The 17403-nt window shown below is 43.9% G+C and overlaps 1 protein-coding gene across 2 annotated transcripts in view; it reads left to right on the forward strand.

The window, feature by feature from the left end:
• The first annotated feature begins 32 nt into the window (after positions 1–32).
• The window catches only part of NPY5R (neuropeptide Y receptor Y5), a 172421-nt gene continuing 155050 nt past the window's right edge, over positions 33–17403 (forward strand). For both annotated transcript variants that reach the window (XR_016211471.1, XM_051831647.3), the window contains exon 1: positions 33–958. The gene's annotated coding sequence lies outside the window, so the exon portion shown is untranslated. The remainder of the gene's footprint in view (positions 959–17403) is intronic.

The raw sequence follows: 17403 nt of genomic DNA on the forward strand, positions 1-17403 counted from the left end.
GCACTTCCGGGGGAGCGTGTGACGCAAGAGGCGCGACGGCGCGACGGCGCTCGCCGGAGGCGTGGCGGGGCCTCCGCGTGTTTGCAAAACGGGCATGGCGGGGCCTCTGCTCTCGCTGGACCGTCCCTTCCCGTCTGACGCCGCGGTGCCGCCAGGCCAGAGTTTCTTACTGCTGGGTCGGGCCGGAAACAGTGCTCCAGGCGCCACGTACCGAACAGTGGCCATGGAAGGGGTGCTAGGTTCCGTCACAGACTTGAGCCAGTTTGACAAGATGCTTTGATAACTTCTTTCAAGTGAAGCTAGATCCAGCATTGATGAATACGTTCACAAAAATAAAAACCCAGTGGTGACTAGCACTATTCTGCGTTTCGTGCTCCAAAGCACTCTCGAAATAAAGACAGCAGTCATGGTGGTCGGAAGTTGGCGGAAAGTCGATATTATGGCGATGTCTATACTGAAGTTGACATTGTTTCCCGGGAACGATGATGAGGGGTGGACCCGCAGTCCATCTCACAGTGCCTGTTTCAGGTTCAGGCTACTGCGCTTACTATCCATCTTCCTGCTACTGCACCTAGGAGGGACAGGGTGAGAGTCCTAGGACTTGGGTTCCTGCCACCCATATCGGAGACCTGGACAGAGTTCGTGGCTCCCAGCTGTTGCCGACATTTGAGGAGTGAACTAACGATTGGAAGCTAGTCTCTCTGGCCCCCTGCCTTCCAAATACATGAAAATCAGTAAAAATAAGATTAGAGACCCAAGTTGTGGTACATCAGCTTAAGGAGCCGCATGGACACCTGCCTCCCATATGAGCGCAGGTTCAAGGCCTGACTGCCCCGCTTCTCATCCAGCTCCCTGCTAATGCACCTCGGAAGACAGCAGATGATGGCCCAAAGGCTTGGGTCCCTGCCACTCAGGTGAGAGACCCAGGCTCCCAGCTTGGACCGGCCCTGGCCACTTGGTGAGTGAACAAGAAGAGTCAGCATTGGAGTGGCTTTCTCTGTTAATTCCCTTTGTTCTCATTTAGAACGGCTCCCTGCCCCAGGGCTTCAGCCACCTCAGCCCTGCTCTGCCGCGTTGTGGGGGCTGTAAGCGCAGTCCAGAGGTGTCACGAGTGTAGTAATGGCACTGAGGCAGTATTAGTTCCAATAAGGATTGTATTATGCAGTGGAGAATCCCAGGTTCTTAATTCATGCAACACACCGGGTAACCGACCACCCAAGGTTCCCACACGACCTCCAGTGCTCCTCACATCACGTTATCCCAGCCACAGAAGGCAGATTCGCATGGTGTCCGCTTGGGTGGTGCCTCTGAACCGAAGAATGCAGGTCTCGAAAGGCTAGTGGAGTTCGGGTGTTGATGGAGCACTGGACTGGCGGGGAGACTCTCTTGCGGGAAGGTCTGAGTGTTGCTGGTCATCCCAGAGGGTCTGGGCAAGAGCTTTGGCTCAGCTGCTCTCAGGAGTCTCCATGAGGCCGATTTGCTGTGGTTTATATTTGCTTCATTGTAGGCTTATCGATTGAGTGCAGTCCCTTGCTGATTGGTGGTACAGTCGTGGGTGGCGTAATTTGTCTTATCTATTGAAGCACATCGGCTGCTGCTTGCTTCTTGTACTTATCCTATGGGGCAGGTCAAGTTCTGTGTGCTCCTTTCAAGTAGGGTGCGAGCGCTTTGCTTCTGCCTGCAAGAGGGGGCTCTGGCTCTGGTGACAGAGGTGAAGACCTGTTACCGGTGAACTGCTGGGGTTCTTGTCTTCGCGCAAGAAAGAATTCAGGCGTGAGACTCAGAGTAAGTGGTGGTAGCTTTGGGATCCGCAAGGAGGGAAGGCCTACACTTCCGGGAATGGAGAGTCCCTACCCGTACTTCCGGGGAAGAAAAGTCCTTGTCAAGGTCCCCTCGGGTGCCTAAAGGTCAACCAATGAGGATCAGATCTGCCTCAACCTTTAACCCCCACGTCCTGTATCTATAAAAAGAGCTCTCTCAATCTCTGACGCGCGACTTCCCTGGCCCCGCTCTGTTGCTCTGTTGGGACGGGGAACCTCGCCCGGGAGCGGAATCCAAATAAAAGCTTATGAAATTAATTGATCCGTCTGCCTGGGAAGATTTGTTATGCGCCGGACACCTTGCAAGTGGAAAGCAAATAGCAAGGTTTATTAGAGCAGGGGCATCCATAAGAACGGATGGGCACCTCTCCAGACAGAACCTGAGAGAAAGTGCCCAGTTGCTCAGACTGGGGGAGAGCGGGGTTACATGGTTGAGTGGAGAGAGTACACCTGGCCAGGCCAGGCAGGTGGCTCATCATAGAGGCAGAGGGCTGAGCTGAGCATGCAGTCCAGTTGAGGCTGGGGTTTTTTTAAGGGGATGGGTCTTGCCTCCCCACCTCTGCTCCTCCTGGAACAAAGGACTTTTTGGATGTAAATACGAAAAATTCCTATCTGAGTTTTACCACTGAAGCTATCAGACAGGAGGAAGCCTGGCTGGCATTGCCCTAGAGGAAGGATGAGCAGGACCTCCTGGAAGGTTGGGATCTGGGGCAGGATATTTGAAATGCAGATATATTGAAATGCAGATACTGGGCTGCACCTGCAAGACTATCAGGCAGAAGGGGTGGGGACCCCCACCTGGCAGGTTCAGGTAGAAGGGGCAGGGAAGGATGCAGATACTGGCTGCCCCTGGAAGGTTATCGGGATGATTCCGAGATGCAGATGCTGGACACAGATGTCTCCTTAGGCCTTTGTCACACACACACAAGCTCATATCTGACTTCCTACCTAACAGAACCACACACAATGAGGTATTCTACCCCTCTGCCATCTTTCCTTTCCAACAACAGCCAGAGCTAGTAGGAGCCAAGGACCTCTGTATCCTGCATAACTCTGCTCTTGGGTTTGTGTGTGAACTTCCACCTCTCCCCAACTCCTGCCGCCTCTGGCCATCCCACCCTGTTGGTGGACTCTCTGGCTACCAGCCTATGCTATGGGATCATCATGGTGTTTAGTTCAAAGTTCAGCAGCTTTGGCCTGAAATAAGACCCACTATTAAAAAACAAAATAACACCTAGACTGTTGGCCCTGTTCGGGGAATGAGCCAGTGAATGTAAGATTAATTCTAGCCCAAAGGCCCAATCAAGCATTTTACTATATGACACTTGGCGTATGATGCAAACTTTCTGGAGAGTTCCACCCCTGGCCCAGATGTTACCAGAACACAAGGCCACAGCAGCACAGATATAACTCTCCCGTGAACCTTAAAACAAAATCCACCTTACAAAAACAGCTTAAACATCTTTTATGAAAAAGCACTGGTAACTGATCCAGGCTGAATACTGCTGTAAGGAACAGGAAAGACTCCTAAAATCTGTAATGGTCTCTGCTTGGAGACGCTCCCAATCAGGCTGTTGTAGGCAGGCATACAGGATAACATTTATCAGCTTTGTGAGCTGGAAGTCCACGCCTTCTCCATGCCCCTACCTGGCCACACCTGTGTGCCCGCTGGCCAATCAGACTATTTAACCACTCCCCTTTGGAAGTGGATTAAAAGCCTGGGACATGGTGGGCTCGCTCTCTTGGCTTTCTGGCTTTTTGCCAGTGTAGGCCCGTGCTGCCCTGCACCCCCAAGAGCACGTGGCCTTTGGGCCACCAGCCCCATGCTTCCTGGCCTAGATGCTCCTCCATGTGGCTGGCTCCTGCTACTCAGTATGAATCCAGATTTCCCGGTCTCCTTTAGATAGGGCCCTCACTCTTCTATGTATCTTTCTCTGAATAAAAGCTTAAAATGTATCACGCTGCCTCGTTCATTTATACCAATATTCAGAATCCTTCCCTGAATATTAGGCAAGAACCCACACAGGCTTATTAATATTGGGAATTTATTAATAAGCACATGGTGATATCATATGGCACCCCATATTCCTATTTCAAGGCAGTCCCCTGACTCCCTCATTAAATCTGGCCCATGCTAGCAGCCTGCTCACACCCCCCCGCCCCCCTCTTGTATCAGCGCTGCCAGTATAAACTGAGCATCATGGTAGGTCTGGCATCTTAGGGAGAAGTCATGCTATAGAAGCACTAGGACCACTCAGAACCCCCCCCCCCCAAAACAGAAAGCTGTACCGTGTGACTTTTGAGGTAGGCTTCTAAAGAAAACTGTGAATTTGTGAAAGTAGGAAAACTTCACAAAGGAGAATAAATAATGTCATGTTATTTCCTGCTTGAAACCATAAATATTTGTAATCACAGTTAGCATAAATCCAGACTTGTGGTTTGATTTTCAATACTCTACATGATTTCACTGCTCATTTTCCCTCTTCCTCCTCTTCTTTTCTCTCTCTCTCTCATTCTTTCCCTCCTTCCCTCCTATTTCCCTCTCTTTATGCCACAGACTCATTGGTCATTATGATTTCATTTTAACTTACCAAGTTTGTTCATCACATGTTTCATTTTCACTTTACTGTTCTCTCTCTATTAGCATGGCTTATTTGCTCATTTCTCTATACAAATCCTACACCCTAGAGAGCCTTCCAGAACACCCCATCTAGGAGTGCCCCCACTACCCATCAGTCACCTTATGGATCACTGGGTTGTTTGTTTAGGGACGGTATTTATTTATTTGAGAGACAAAGCTGCCTTCTGATATTTCACTTACTAAACACCCACAATTGTGTGGGCTAGACTGGGCCAAAGCCAGGAGCAGGGAACCCAATTCAGATCTCCCACATAAGTGGCAAGGACCCAATTACTTCTTTAATCCATCAACTGCTGCCTTTGACCTCTGCACTGGCAGGGAGCTGGAATCAGGAGCTGGACTGGGAATTGAAACCAGGTACTCAAATGTGGGATGCAGGCATCTTAACCCCTCGGCTAAACCCCAATCTCTCTGTTGTTTTTTTTTTTTTAAAGAGTGTTTATCTTCATATGAAATTGTATTTTTTTTATTCTCTCTATTGTCCCATAAAATCAAGCCTCAAGAACCCAGGATCTTTGTCTAATTCACAACGGTTTTTCCAGTGCCCAAAACCATAACGAAGCCTATAAAGATTTTCTAATGGGAAAATGAAAGAAAAAAACAAACTAATTAGGCTTGTGGAACGATCACAGTAATGAAGATGTCTTACAGATGAAGGTAGAAATGATACCAAAATTATTCTTTCAGTTTAAATTAACCGGATGATATCTTAAAAATAAAATAAAACAGGCTGCTGGTTTCGAGTGAAAATCTTGTTTGTGAGGTAGGATTTATTTCGGTGCTTCAAGATAAGAATAGCTGTACCAGTGCCTGGCTTTGAAATGGGTTACTAATTTACAAATGATACTTTTCCTAAGAGCTTGAATGGTTCAAAATGTCCTGAATTTACTTAATTCCAGCACCTGTCTCTCTACTGCATTATTTCTATTAGCTGCTAAACTTAGCCTGAAGTCTTTAGCCTAAGGCTACATCTAAAATTGCCCTTGAAAGGATCGCTATCAAAATTGAGAGAGAATGTGCCTTGTTAAAAGCCATATCACACTTCAAAGTGAACATATAAAACAACATATTCTTTACAGAACAAAAGGTGTATGAAAAGAAATTTACTTGGAAAACAAACGTAGGGCTGAATGTTTGGTTCAGCAGTTACTGTACCACTTGGGTCGCTCGCATCCTGTATCTAAGAATTTGAATCTCAGCTCCACACCTTATCCAGCTTCCAACTAATGCACACCCCAGAGGCAGCAAGTGATGGCTCAAGTGCTTGAATCTCTGCCAGCCATGTGGGAGCCCTAAAATGAGTTCAGGCATCCAGCTGCTGAGGCTGTAGTGTAGCATTTGGGAAATGAATGCGCAGATGAGAGATATCCTTCCCACTCTCCCCCTCTCCCCCGCCCCCTCCCCCTCCTTCTATATCCCTCTCTCTCTTTCTCTCTTTCAAAATTAATTTTTAAAAAAGAAAAATTATCATCATCCCCTATGTATTGTTATGATTTTAACATTTTTACCAAGAATAAGCAAGAATGTGATGGTTGGTGAGCAGATTTGTCATCACATGGACCATGTTGAAAAATGCAGAACCTCAGACCCTACACCCGCCTTCTGAGTCAGAACCTGTATTTTAACAAGACTCCTCATGTGATTTGTATGTACATTAAACTTTAAGAAGCTCTGTCCCAGTGTATATGTTAATTGAGAAATATCCCCAGATTAGCAGAGTGCTTGAAATTAAATGATTAAATGCCTTTTGCAAGAAATAGTTGTGCTAAATCAGAGTCTAATCTGAGCCAGATAGACTGAACATGTCATTGGCTCTTGTTACTGCACTTGAATGCTCTGCAAGGACCTCAGACTCCCACGTCTAACACTGATCTCCTTTCCTACCATACTTTGTTTGTTTGTTTCCCATGCTGGTAATGACACTAACATCTAGCGTTCTTGAGCAACAATCCTACCCTACTCACCTCACTGGGTTAGGAAAACACCATATGCATCTTCCAAGAAAAAGATTTAGTAGAGGGCTGTAAGGATATGAAGAAAATTAACAAGGCCCAAATCCATCTCCTCTTTCACAAAAGGGTTTGGAAACTTACGGAGTTAAGGTATATGGGCATACCTGCGTGAAACTAAGCAACTATGTGGACTCAAAAGATCATTTTGCTGCAGTAAATACTGCATTGGACAGAACTATTTCAAGCCTTCATTCTCCTTCTCAAATTCCATTTAATAATCCCCTTACTTTTTTTTTTTTTTTTTTTTGACAGGCAGAGTGGACAGTGAGAGAGAGAGACAGAGAGAAAGGTCTTCCTTTGCCGTTGGTTCACCCTCCAATGGCCGCCGCGGCCGGCGCGCTGTGGCCGGCGCACCGCGCTGATCCGAAGACAGGAGCCAGGTACTTATCCTAGTCTCCCATGGGGTGCAGGGCCGAGGTACTTGGGCCATCCTCCACTGCACTCCCTGGCCACAGCAGAGAGCTGGCCTAATCCCCTTACTCTTATCAAACACACATTACATTATGGTCTAAAGATTCATAAGCTTCCTCCATACTCATTCTTACTACTATCTGATTCATACACCTAAGAAATTCCTCCTAATCCAAACCTAATTCTTTCAGCTGTGCTGTGGGATTTCATGTTTTTTGCCTCCTCAGATACCCTTCTCATCTATTTTCTTTATCATTTTCCATTAAAATCAACCTTCACTTTTTCTTTCCCCTTAAACATGTTTTTTACATCCTTTTTTTTTTCTTTATAGGAAAACTTCTGTATTGGATTTTTTTCCACTTTATCTTCCATTCCTTAACTTATTCTAGTACACTTATGATAAAGTATATTGAATTGTTCTTTAAAACTGAATAATCTTAGCCTAAATGCCAAATGAAATCAGTCTTTTCATATTCATGTTTGTTCCCTAAAGGAATCCAATGCAGTTTATCACTGCTTCTGTTTTTGACATTTGTGATACTGTTCTTTTTTTTTTTTTTTTTTTTTTTTTTTTAGGTTTACTTTTTTGAAAGGTATTTGTTTGTTAGGGAGAGAGAGAGAGAGAGAGCGAGCGAGCGCGGGAGCTCACCACTGGCTCGTTCCCCAGATGGCCACAACAGCCAGGTCTGGGCCAGATCAAAGCCGTGAGCCATCCTCTCTCCCACGCGGGGTCAGGGACTTAAGCACCTGGGCAATCTTCCTCTGCCTTCCCACATTCATTAGCAGACGCTGGATCTGAAGCAGAGTAGCCAGGACTCATGGGATGCTCAGTTATGGACTCCAACCTAGCAAGAAGCAGCCTCACCCACTCTGCCACAATGCCAGGTGCTGTGATTATTAATATAATTCCCCCCTTTTATGCTCTTATTCTTCATCCTTCTCCATTCTCTGTTAACTTTGGTGTACCTTACTCTAATCCATCAAATCTGATCAAATATAATGGCATAATTACTTTATTTTAAATCCATTCAATGATATCATTGTCTATAAAGCCCACTCCTAAATGCGGCATGGAAACGTAAGGTTGGGAGTCTACTTCCCAAGTGGTGATAAGAATTAAGTTGGTATTGTCAGAGATGATTTTAAACAAAGCACAGAAGCAAGGCAGTGTTGGGCAGTTTTACCAGGCTGGAAACTGTGTCATTTCCACTTTAAACATCCTGTTCCCAAATATATCAAAACACATATGATGTAATTTTCTAATACTTGTGTACTCTTGAGAGTTGGAACCACACCATGTTAAAATACCCTCAGGACTCCACATATGAGAATTCAAAAAGTTCATGGAGGGGGCCAGCACTGTGGCGTAGCAGGTAAAGCCGCCGCCTGCAGTGCTAGCAGCATCCCATTTGGATGCCGGTTTGAGTCCAAGCTGCTCCACTTCTGATCCAGCTTCCTGCTATGGCCTGGGAAAGCAGTAGAAGATGGCTCAAGTCCTTGGGCCCCAGAACCCACATGGGAGACCTAGAGGAAGCACCTAGCCCTTGGCTTTAGATCGGCCCAGCTCTGGCTGTTGCAGCCATTTGGGGAGTGATCCAGTGGATGGAAGACTTTCTCTCTCTCTCTCTGCTTCTCTGTAACTCTGCCTTTCAAATAAATAAATAAATACTAAAAAAATTTCATGGAAGAATGGAATTTAAAAACAAGTTTACTCTTGTGCAAAAAAATAAATGAAATGAAACCCATGCAGTTTTTCTCTTTGACTTATTTATTTATTTGAAAATCAGAGTTAAAGAGAGAGTGACATCTTTCATTTGCTGGTTCAGTCCTCACTCAGATGGCTATGCAAACTAGAAGGCAGTGCCAAGGCTGAGCCAGGCTGAAGTCAGAAGACAGGAGCTTCTTGCAGGTCTTCCATGTAAGTGCAGGGACCCAAACACTTGGGCCATTCTCTGCTGCTTTTCCCAGGCTATTAGTAGACAGCTGGATTGCAAGTGGAGCAGCTGAAATCTGAACCAGTGCCCATATGGGATGCCACTGTTACAGGCAGCAGCTTTACCTACTATGCCACAATGCCAAACCCCACATATTTTTTTAATAATGTATATTTCCCTTAATTTTTGAAGATTGCTTATACGTAGCTGTTGACCCTTAACAATGATGATCTATCCATTATATTAGGTCATCCTCTGCCCCAACTCTAACTCAAAAACCAGGTTTTTGAGGCTTATGTTTTAAAATTGCCATAACCACATCAAACATGACTAAGAACTCCAGTTGGAGTTTCAGGGACTCTTCAAGCTCCCTTAGGGCATTCCCATTGCCCTCCCTTCTTGTAAACATGTATTTGAAAGAGTGATGGCTGGTTGTAGAGAGGAGAGAGAGACAGAGAGACAGAGACACAGAGAGAGAGACATTGAGATCTTTCATTCACTGATTCACTCCTGGTGAGAAGATTTTATGTTAAAATTGAATTTAGAGTTTGATTACTATCTAGGACGTGTTACATTTCTGACATGAGACTATTTGCCACTTAAAAAGACCAGAGGATTTTCTGTTATCAGAGTAACCACACTGACAGTGTAATGGGAGTAAGTTTCACCCAAACACCATCAGATGTTTCTTTTAGAGTCAGTGCGCTTCACAGTTTGCTATACATAGTCCTGTGGTCTGTAGTTATTATGGTTGTCATCCCAGTGCAACCACAGAGGGCAATGCCTTTCATTCCCAATGCATCCCATGATGCACAATAAAATTGGTGATCAATCTGTTTTTGGCTTTATGTCCCATGAAAGCAGGTCAATTTTGAAAGTGACCAATCCATTAGATATCAAATGATCAAATCACCAATTTGTCCCTTCCTTTTAACTGTGATTTTATTTGACTGATTTTTATTTTATTTTCACAGCAGCAACAAAATATGTGTCACCTGCAAAGAAAAAAAAGACAAAAAAAAGTCGGATAGATTGAGTTTTCACAGAGTAAAGATTACTCCCACTAGGCAGATTTAATGGACAGCAGAAGACAAAAGAAAAGCTGTTTTTTGGACTAGATGGCATGAGGCCTGCATCTTCAAAGTTCAGCTACACAGCCATAGCCCCTAGACTTTCCCAGCCATCTGGCTGTCAAAACATGAAAGTCCCCACTGTGGCATACATTTTTATAGCCAAGTACTAGCACCCCACAAAGCCTATATGAAAGGGGTTTGTACGTTTGCTCCTCTGAAAGCAGAAGGAAATCCAAGCAAAGGTACAAACCACGGCTTTAACACATCAGAAATACAGTGCTGTTGATCTCACCACTTTCCTGCCTAACATCTCCCACTTTGTATGTTAATCTGTTTTTCTTCATTTTCTGTTTTATCTTTTTTAGACACTGCCTCATAGAATACCTCAAAAAGTTGGTAGAAAAATGAAACTAAAGGTATGAGCTTATTTTGGTGCAAAAAGATTTTGAAGTTCAGGCATAGTTTTTGCATAATATGCATTTTCCACATATAATGGGGAAAATGGGGGAGTTTCAAAAGAATTTATTTGAGCCAAAATAAACTCATAATTTTTAAAAGATTAATTAATTTATTTAGAATGCAGAGTTACAGAGAGGAAGAAACAGAGAGAAGGGGATCTTCCATCCACTGGCTCACTCCCCAGATGGCTACAACAGCCAGCGGAACAAGCTGAACAAGCCGAGTCAGATCAAAGCCAGGAGCCAGGAGCTTCATCTGGGTCTTCCACGTGGGGGCAAGGGCCCAAGGACTTGTGCCATCTCCCAGGCACGTTAGCAAGGAGCTGGATTGGAAGTAGAGCAGCCGGGGACTCGGGACTCCAACTGTCTTCTATATGAGATGCTGGCATTACAGATGGTTACTCCTAAACTCATACTTTTAATTCCAATTTTCCACAGATTTTTTGAAGTGCTCCTACACATTCTTTCCCAAACTCAGTTTCAGTGCTTGCTGTGGACCTGAGGAACTCACCAAGGGTCCTGCTGACCTCAAACACATCCAGATCAGGCACATGTGTGGTTACTGTGGAGGTAGTAGGGAGAGAAGGGAGAGCGGTTGTGACCTTCCTCACAAGTCAGTCTCCAGCAGAAATAGAACTCCAGGTTAAAATGAGTGTTTCAGACAAGCTGAGCTGCAGGACCCAATACATATGCTACAGCCATTTCTGTTTAACTTTTAACTATTATTATTATTATTATTATTATTTGAAAGAGAAGACAGAGAAAGAAGCTCCAATCCACTGGTTCACTCCTCAAATGCTCACAAAAGCTGGAGCTGGACCACACCAAAGCCAGGAACTGAGAACTCAATCCAGGTCTCTCATGTGGGAGACAGGAACCCAATTACTTGAGCCATTAGTGTTGCTCATTAGCAGGGATCTCAGATTGGGAGCAACGTTGGAACTCAAACCCAAGTTCTCTGATATGGGAAAGCAGTGCCCTAACTTCTAGGCCAAATGCCTGCCCCCTGCTTAATTCTTTATTTTTCTGGAAACTGCTTCGTAATTTTTTCCAACCCCATCTAAACAGAATTTGCATTTGTTTATATATATATGTTTACCTTTTTCATCATATTAAATGATATCTTTTCATCACCTCCCCTCCACATCTCACAACCACCTTGGCTAACACTGCTTCAGAATCTTAACCTCAAACAACCTCTAGTCCAAGTGTGCTCCGTTGTGAACAGTGCTGCCACCCACTTGGCTCACCTGTGCTGAAATTAAGTCAGACAGGAAAAGTAGGCACAGAGACATAAAAGAAGACAGCATCAAGAAACTACGATTATTTTTGGAACTGAACTAACATAGAGTAGAGTCAAAGATAATGCATTCGACCCATTTCTTACATTTTTTTAGTTTGAGTTCTAAAGCCAGAGTTTATTTCTTCCTTTTCTAAATTACAATTCACAGGCACGTTTTGAGTATTTCTTTCTATTTGTTGGCTGTAATTCAATCTTGAAGTCACTAAAGCAAATTTTACTTTCCCAAGAAAAATATTTTATTTTTAATAAAGCAACATGAAAGTTAAAAAGAGGTCATCAATAGTTGAATGGCTTCATGAAACAGCCAATTAGAATGTAGCAGCTGCCACCATTTCCAATTTTGGAAAGAAGCAGTAAAAACAGATTTTTTTTGTTGGTTTCTTTGCTGGATCAGAGAAAGTTATCTTTGTGCTTCTTTGTTGAAACCTGCAGGTGATTGAGGGAAAGATTTTACAGGAAATACTTTATTTTTTTCTGGACTCCAAATTCAAATACAGTGTGAAGGTCATTGTTCATTCAGTTTTCTAAATTAGATGATAATGTCAATCAGTGGATTATTTACCACGTTTATCACTGGGAAGGTGAAACTTGGATGACAGAATGTGGAAAATTTACTGTGGTCTAGTAGACCTGAGAGTCTTTTTGTCAAAGACAAGTTGGTGTTTTGACTGAGTTAGACAAAAGCATTTGGCAGTGGTCGTGGAATCACATGATACACTCAGTTCTGAATCATGTCTACATAAAAATGTAGTGGCCTTACCTTACTACGTCTATCCCTTCTTTACCTTTCACCTGCTAAGTGCAACTTGAGAAATATTTAGTGGTTTGTTTATTGCAAGCAGCATAATTCAAATTTGTGTATGGCCAACTTATTCATGAGCTGATGTGTGTAAAGCCATACTAGAATGTTTCATCTGAGAAAGTTCTGAAGAATTGTGTTTTTTTAATTTATTTACTTGAATGTCAAAAATTACAGAGATAGGGAGAGGCACAGAGAGAATTTCCATCTTCTCATTCACAGTACCTAAAGTTAAAAACTTGAAATTAAAAAGAAAAATTTAATCAGATTTATAAACATTTTCCAAACCTAGTTCAAGAGAAATAGTTATTTTAATGGTAATATTAGAATTTCCATGCAGTTGTAGCTGTAATAAAAAATTGATGCTTATGTACTTTGCTTTGAAATCCAATGTACAACTATATATGTTTCACAATTTGAGGGACTAGAAGGCATTTTCTGTTTTTTAATTGGTAAGTAAAAAAATGCATCTATTGTGTAATACATGATGTTTTGAAGTATATGTTTAGTCAAACAGCTAAATCAAGCTAATTAGCATAAAACATCGCCTGCACTAGTGGCTCACTAGGCTAATCCTCCTCCTGCAGCGCCGGTACTCCGGGTTCTAGTCCCGGTTGGGGCACCGGATTCTGTCCTGGTTGCTCCTCTTCCAGGCCAGCTCTCTGCTGTGGCCCGGGAGTGCAGTGGAGGATGGCCCAAGTGCTTGGGTCGCTGCACCCCATGGGAGACCAGGAGAAGCACCTGGCTCCTGGCTTCGGATCAGCACAGTGCCGGCCGTGGTGGCCACTAGGGGAGTGAACCAATGGAAGGAAGACCTTTCTGTCTCTCTCTCACTGTCTATAACTGTCTCGCTGTCTCTCTCTCTCTCACTGTCTAACTCTGCCCGTCAAAAAATAAAAAATAAAAAAAAATAAAACATCAGTTTTAATACATTAGTCATAGAAATACTATTGAATGTACTTTATGTTTACTTTTTAATTTTTAACTTATTTAGGATAGGTAGAAAGATAAAGACACACAGATGTGCAGAGTGAGAAAAAGAGAGACTCAGTGTTCCCAAACACTGGTTCATTCCATAAATACCTGTTACAGCCAGGACTAAGCCAGGCTGAAGCCAGGAACCAGGAATTCAATCTTGATCTCCCACATGGGTACCAGAGACTCAATTACTTGAGCCATTGCCTGCTGCCTCCCAGGGTGGACATTAGTAGGAACCCGGAATCAAGAGTGGAGCCAAGACTGGAACCCCTGCATGGCAATGGATACGAGTTTTCCAGTGACATGCTTCTCTACTTCCCATCCAGCTCTCTGCTATGGCCTGGGAAAGCAGTGGAAGATGGCCCTGGTCCTTGGGCCCCTGTACCCATGTGGGAGACCCAGAAGAAGCCCCTGGCACCTGACTTCGGATCAGCGCATTTCCAGCTGTTGCAGCCAATTAAAGAGTAAACCAGCAGATGGAAGACCTCTCTTTCTCTCTGCCTCTCCTTCTCTCTCTGTGTAACTCTGACTTTCAAATAAATAAATAAATGGATAAATAATCTTAGCTATTGTAAATTGAAACTGCAATAAACACAGGGGTACAGATAACTCTTTCATATGTTGATTTCATTTTGTTTGGGAAAATTCCCAGGAGTGGGATGGTTGGGTCATACAGTAGATCTATTTTAGATTTCTGAGGAATCTCCATACTATCTTCCACAATGGCTGTAATAGTTTGCATTCCCAGCAACGGTGGATTAGGGTACCCTTTTCACCACATCCTTGCCAGCATTTATTGCTGATTTCTGTATGAGAACCATTCTAACTGGGGGGAGGTGAAACTCAATTGTGCTTTTTATTTGCATTTCCCTGATGGCTAGAGATCCTGAGCCTTTTTGCAGTGTCTTTTGGCCAATTGAATTTCATCTTTTGAAAAATAACTAGGGCCAGCATTGTGGCATGGGGGTAAAGCCATGGCCTGTGATGCTGGCATCCATATGGATACCAGTTTGAGTCCCACCTGCTCTACTCCCAATCCAGCTCCCTGCTAATATGCCTGGAAAGCAGAAGATAGTCCAAGTCTTTTTTTGGTCAATTCTATTAGGAGTTCCATGTGTACTTGAATATCCCTTTGTTTCTCCAAATTGGGGAAGTTTTCTGTTATTATTTCACTGAATAGGCCGTTCTCTCTTTCCACACCTTTGGGCACTCGCAAGACCTGTGTGTTGATTTGTTTGATAGGATCCCATAAATCTGGAACACTATTTTTAATTTTTTCTGAATCCTTCTTTATTTTTGATCTATTTCCAAAGATTTGTGTTCTAGTTCAGATGTTCTTTCTTCTGCCTCACCGAATCTGTTTTTAAGGCCTTCTACCGTATTTTTTATTTGACATATTGGATTCTTCATTTCTAATATTTCAGTTTGATTTCTCTTCAATATCTATCTCACAGTAAAATTTTTCATCCATGTCATATGTGGATTTCTTTAACTCAAGGATTTGCTTTTCATTGCTTCTGAGTAAACCTATGATCATTCTTTTGAATTCCTTTTCAGGCATTTCATCAATCTCTTTGTCTTCATATTCCAGTATTGAAGTGTTGTGTTCCTTTGAGAGAATCATGTTGTCTTCCTTGTTCTTGTTTCTTGTATTGCTGCTTTTACTTTTAGATATTTGGAAACATTTGTTGGTTTTATACACTGGTGGATTTTATCTCTGTGGCTTAGTGGAGTGTCTGCTCCTTCAGTGAATACCCAGATGTGTGTGCTGGGTATGTACAGGGAGCTCTGCTCAGTGCTCAGCTATGGGGTGAGAATCCGGTTTGACACCCAAGTTGAGCATAGTAGACCTTTCCTGTTGTCATCCATGGTGAGGGTATGATCATGCTTGTTGATGTAATCATAACTTTACCTCTTCTCTACCATGGTTATCAATGCTCAGGGTTAGCCAACAGTGGCTACAACCCTCACCATTGCTGGCACATGAACTATACAGAGTGTCTGTGCAGTCCTCCGTGTGAGCACAGAATTCTCTGCAATGACCCACCCCAACCAGTCAGGGAGCTCTGAGCCTCTGATGCCAGCCACAGTGATTGCCCATAGACTCAGCTACACCCCAAACCCTATCATGCAGTCACATAATTCTCACAATCACAGTGCACAAGGCTCCCAACAGCCATGGGGTGCAGAGGGTCCCCTCTCAGCCCTGTAAACTTGCCCTGTCCCTGGAGAGAGCAGTCATTTTCAGAGCAAGCTGCCTGTGTGTGCTCTACCTTGACAACTTGGGCCTTGGAGCCTGTGATAGGTTGAGAGAATGGGAGTACCTCACAATCCTAATTGGGTGCCCAGCCTCTTGTCAACTCTTCAAGCCAGACTCAAGGGCAGTGGGGAACGTGGATTTTTCTCTCTGATAAAATCACCTGGTCACACACACAAGAGCTGCCACAGCTTCTACTGGTGTCAGGATCGTGCCTTTTCCCTGCTAGTACTGAATGCTCTTGCGGCGGCATGGGGAGGAAGAAATGTGCTTTGCCTTTGCTAGATTGCGTGGGTAGCCTGTTCTTGCTAGTGCTCCAGTCTGGACTCAAAGTCAGTATGGTCCACAGTGTTCTCTCTCTCTTTTTTTTTTTTTTTTTTTTTTGACAGGCAGAGTGGACAGTGAGAGAGAGAGACAGAGAGAAAGGTCTTCCTTTTTTGCCATTGGTTCACCCTCCAATGGCCGCCCTGGCCGGCGCACTGCGGCCGGCGCACCGCACTGATCCGATGGCAGGAGCCAGGTACTTCTCCTGGTCTCCCATGGGGTGCAGGCCCAAGCACTTGGGCCATCCTTCGCTGCACTCCTTGGCCACAGCAGAGAGCTGGCCTGGAAGAGGGGCAACCAGGACAGAATCCGGCGCCCTGACTGGGACTAGAACCCGGTGTGCTGGCACCGCAAGGTGGAGGATTAGCCTAGTGAGCCGCAGCGCTGGCCCACAGTGTTCTCTTGAGTGCAGTATCAAGTGGCATGGCCTGTCCCAGTCTGCTGTCAGCTCACTCTCAGAAGCTGTCACCTCATCCCAGCCCCCAGCTGCAGGAGCCATGTGTGGTGTCCCTGCTTGCCGCTACACATCTGCTCTTTCCATGCTGCTCCCGGCATCCGTCTTCTGTCTGTAGAATTCCCACTGTGAATTTCTCTCCAGCTCTCGGGAGAAAAATTCCTCCGCTTTTCTTCAGCTATCGTCCCCTGCTTGAAATCAGCACGTCTTTCTCCTTTTTAGCCATCTTGGAATCCCCCGGTAGTTTAATGTCAGGAATTGTATATGAAAAATTATAGATGAATTGACTCTCTAGATATATCCTCACAGAAAGATTACACTTTTGCTTCTTTCACTGAAATGCTGGGAGTCCCAGATCTTGTCAATATAATCACCAGTTGAGATGATTCTTATGTGAGGCTTACTTCTGGTTCACCTTTGATTCCTAGAAAGGGCTGTTTAGGGTCCTAGCATAAAACTTGAAGTGTTTAATATGTCATCCCTCTTGTAGGCCCTAATACCTGGTTTTTTGTCCTCAGAACATTGGGAGTCTATAAAGTCTCTCCTTAACTTTGCAATCTCAGTAGTTATTTTGGAACTGGCAGATTCTGAGCTCACCTCTCCAAACTTCTACTCTGTATGGGATCTTGGTCTCACAAATCTGCCATTTGGCAACTTTCCTAAAGCTTCAAATAGATTTTATTTTCTTTTATTTTTGTCCAGAACTTGTAGTTCTAAGTTAGAATTAGAATTACTGAAAATACTTTTTTTTTTTTTCAATAGAGCCATAGAGAGTAAAAAGCATTTGTTTAGTCTGTATCTTAGTAATGTGGCATGTTGGTCCCATAGCAATTAAAGCAGCAAATAAGGTCTGGCCTAGAAATGGGATAAGTGCCTATTTTCTTGTAGAATACCAGGCATCTAAAACAACTAATTTCTTTAATATGTCCTTTAAGTTTA

The sequence above is a fragment of the Oryctolagus cuniculus genome, chromosome 8, assembly GCF_051225735.1.
Source record: "Oryctolagus cuniculus isolate XC-2025 breed Fujian yellow rabbit chromosome 8, ASM5122573v1, whole genome shotgun sequence".
Classification (NCBI taxonomy): Eukaryota; Metazoa; Chordata; class Mammalia; order Lagomorpha; family Leporidae; genus Oryctolagus; species Oryctolagus cuniculus.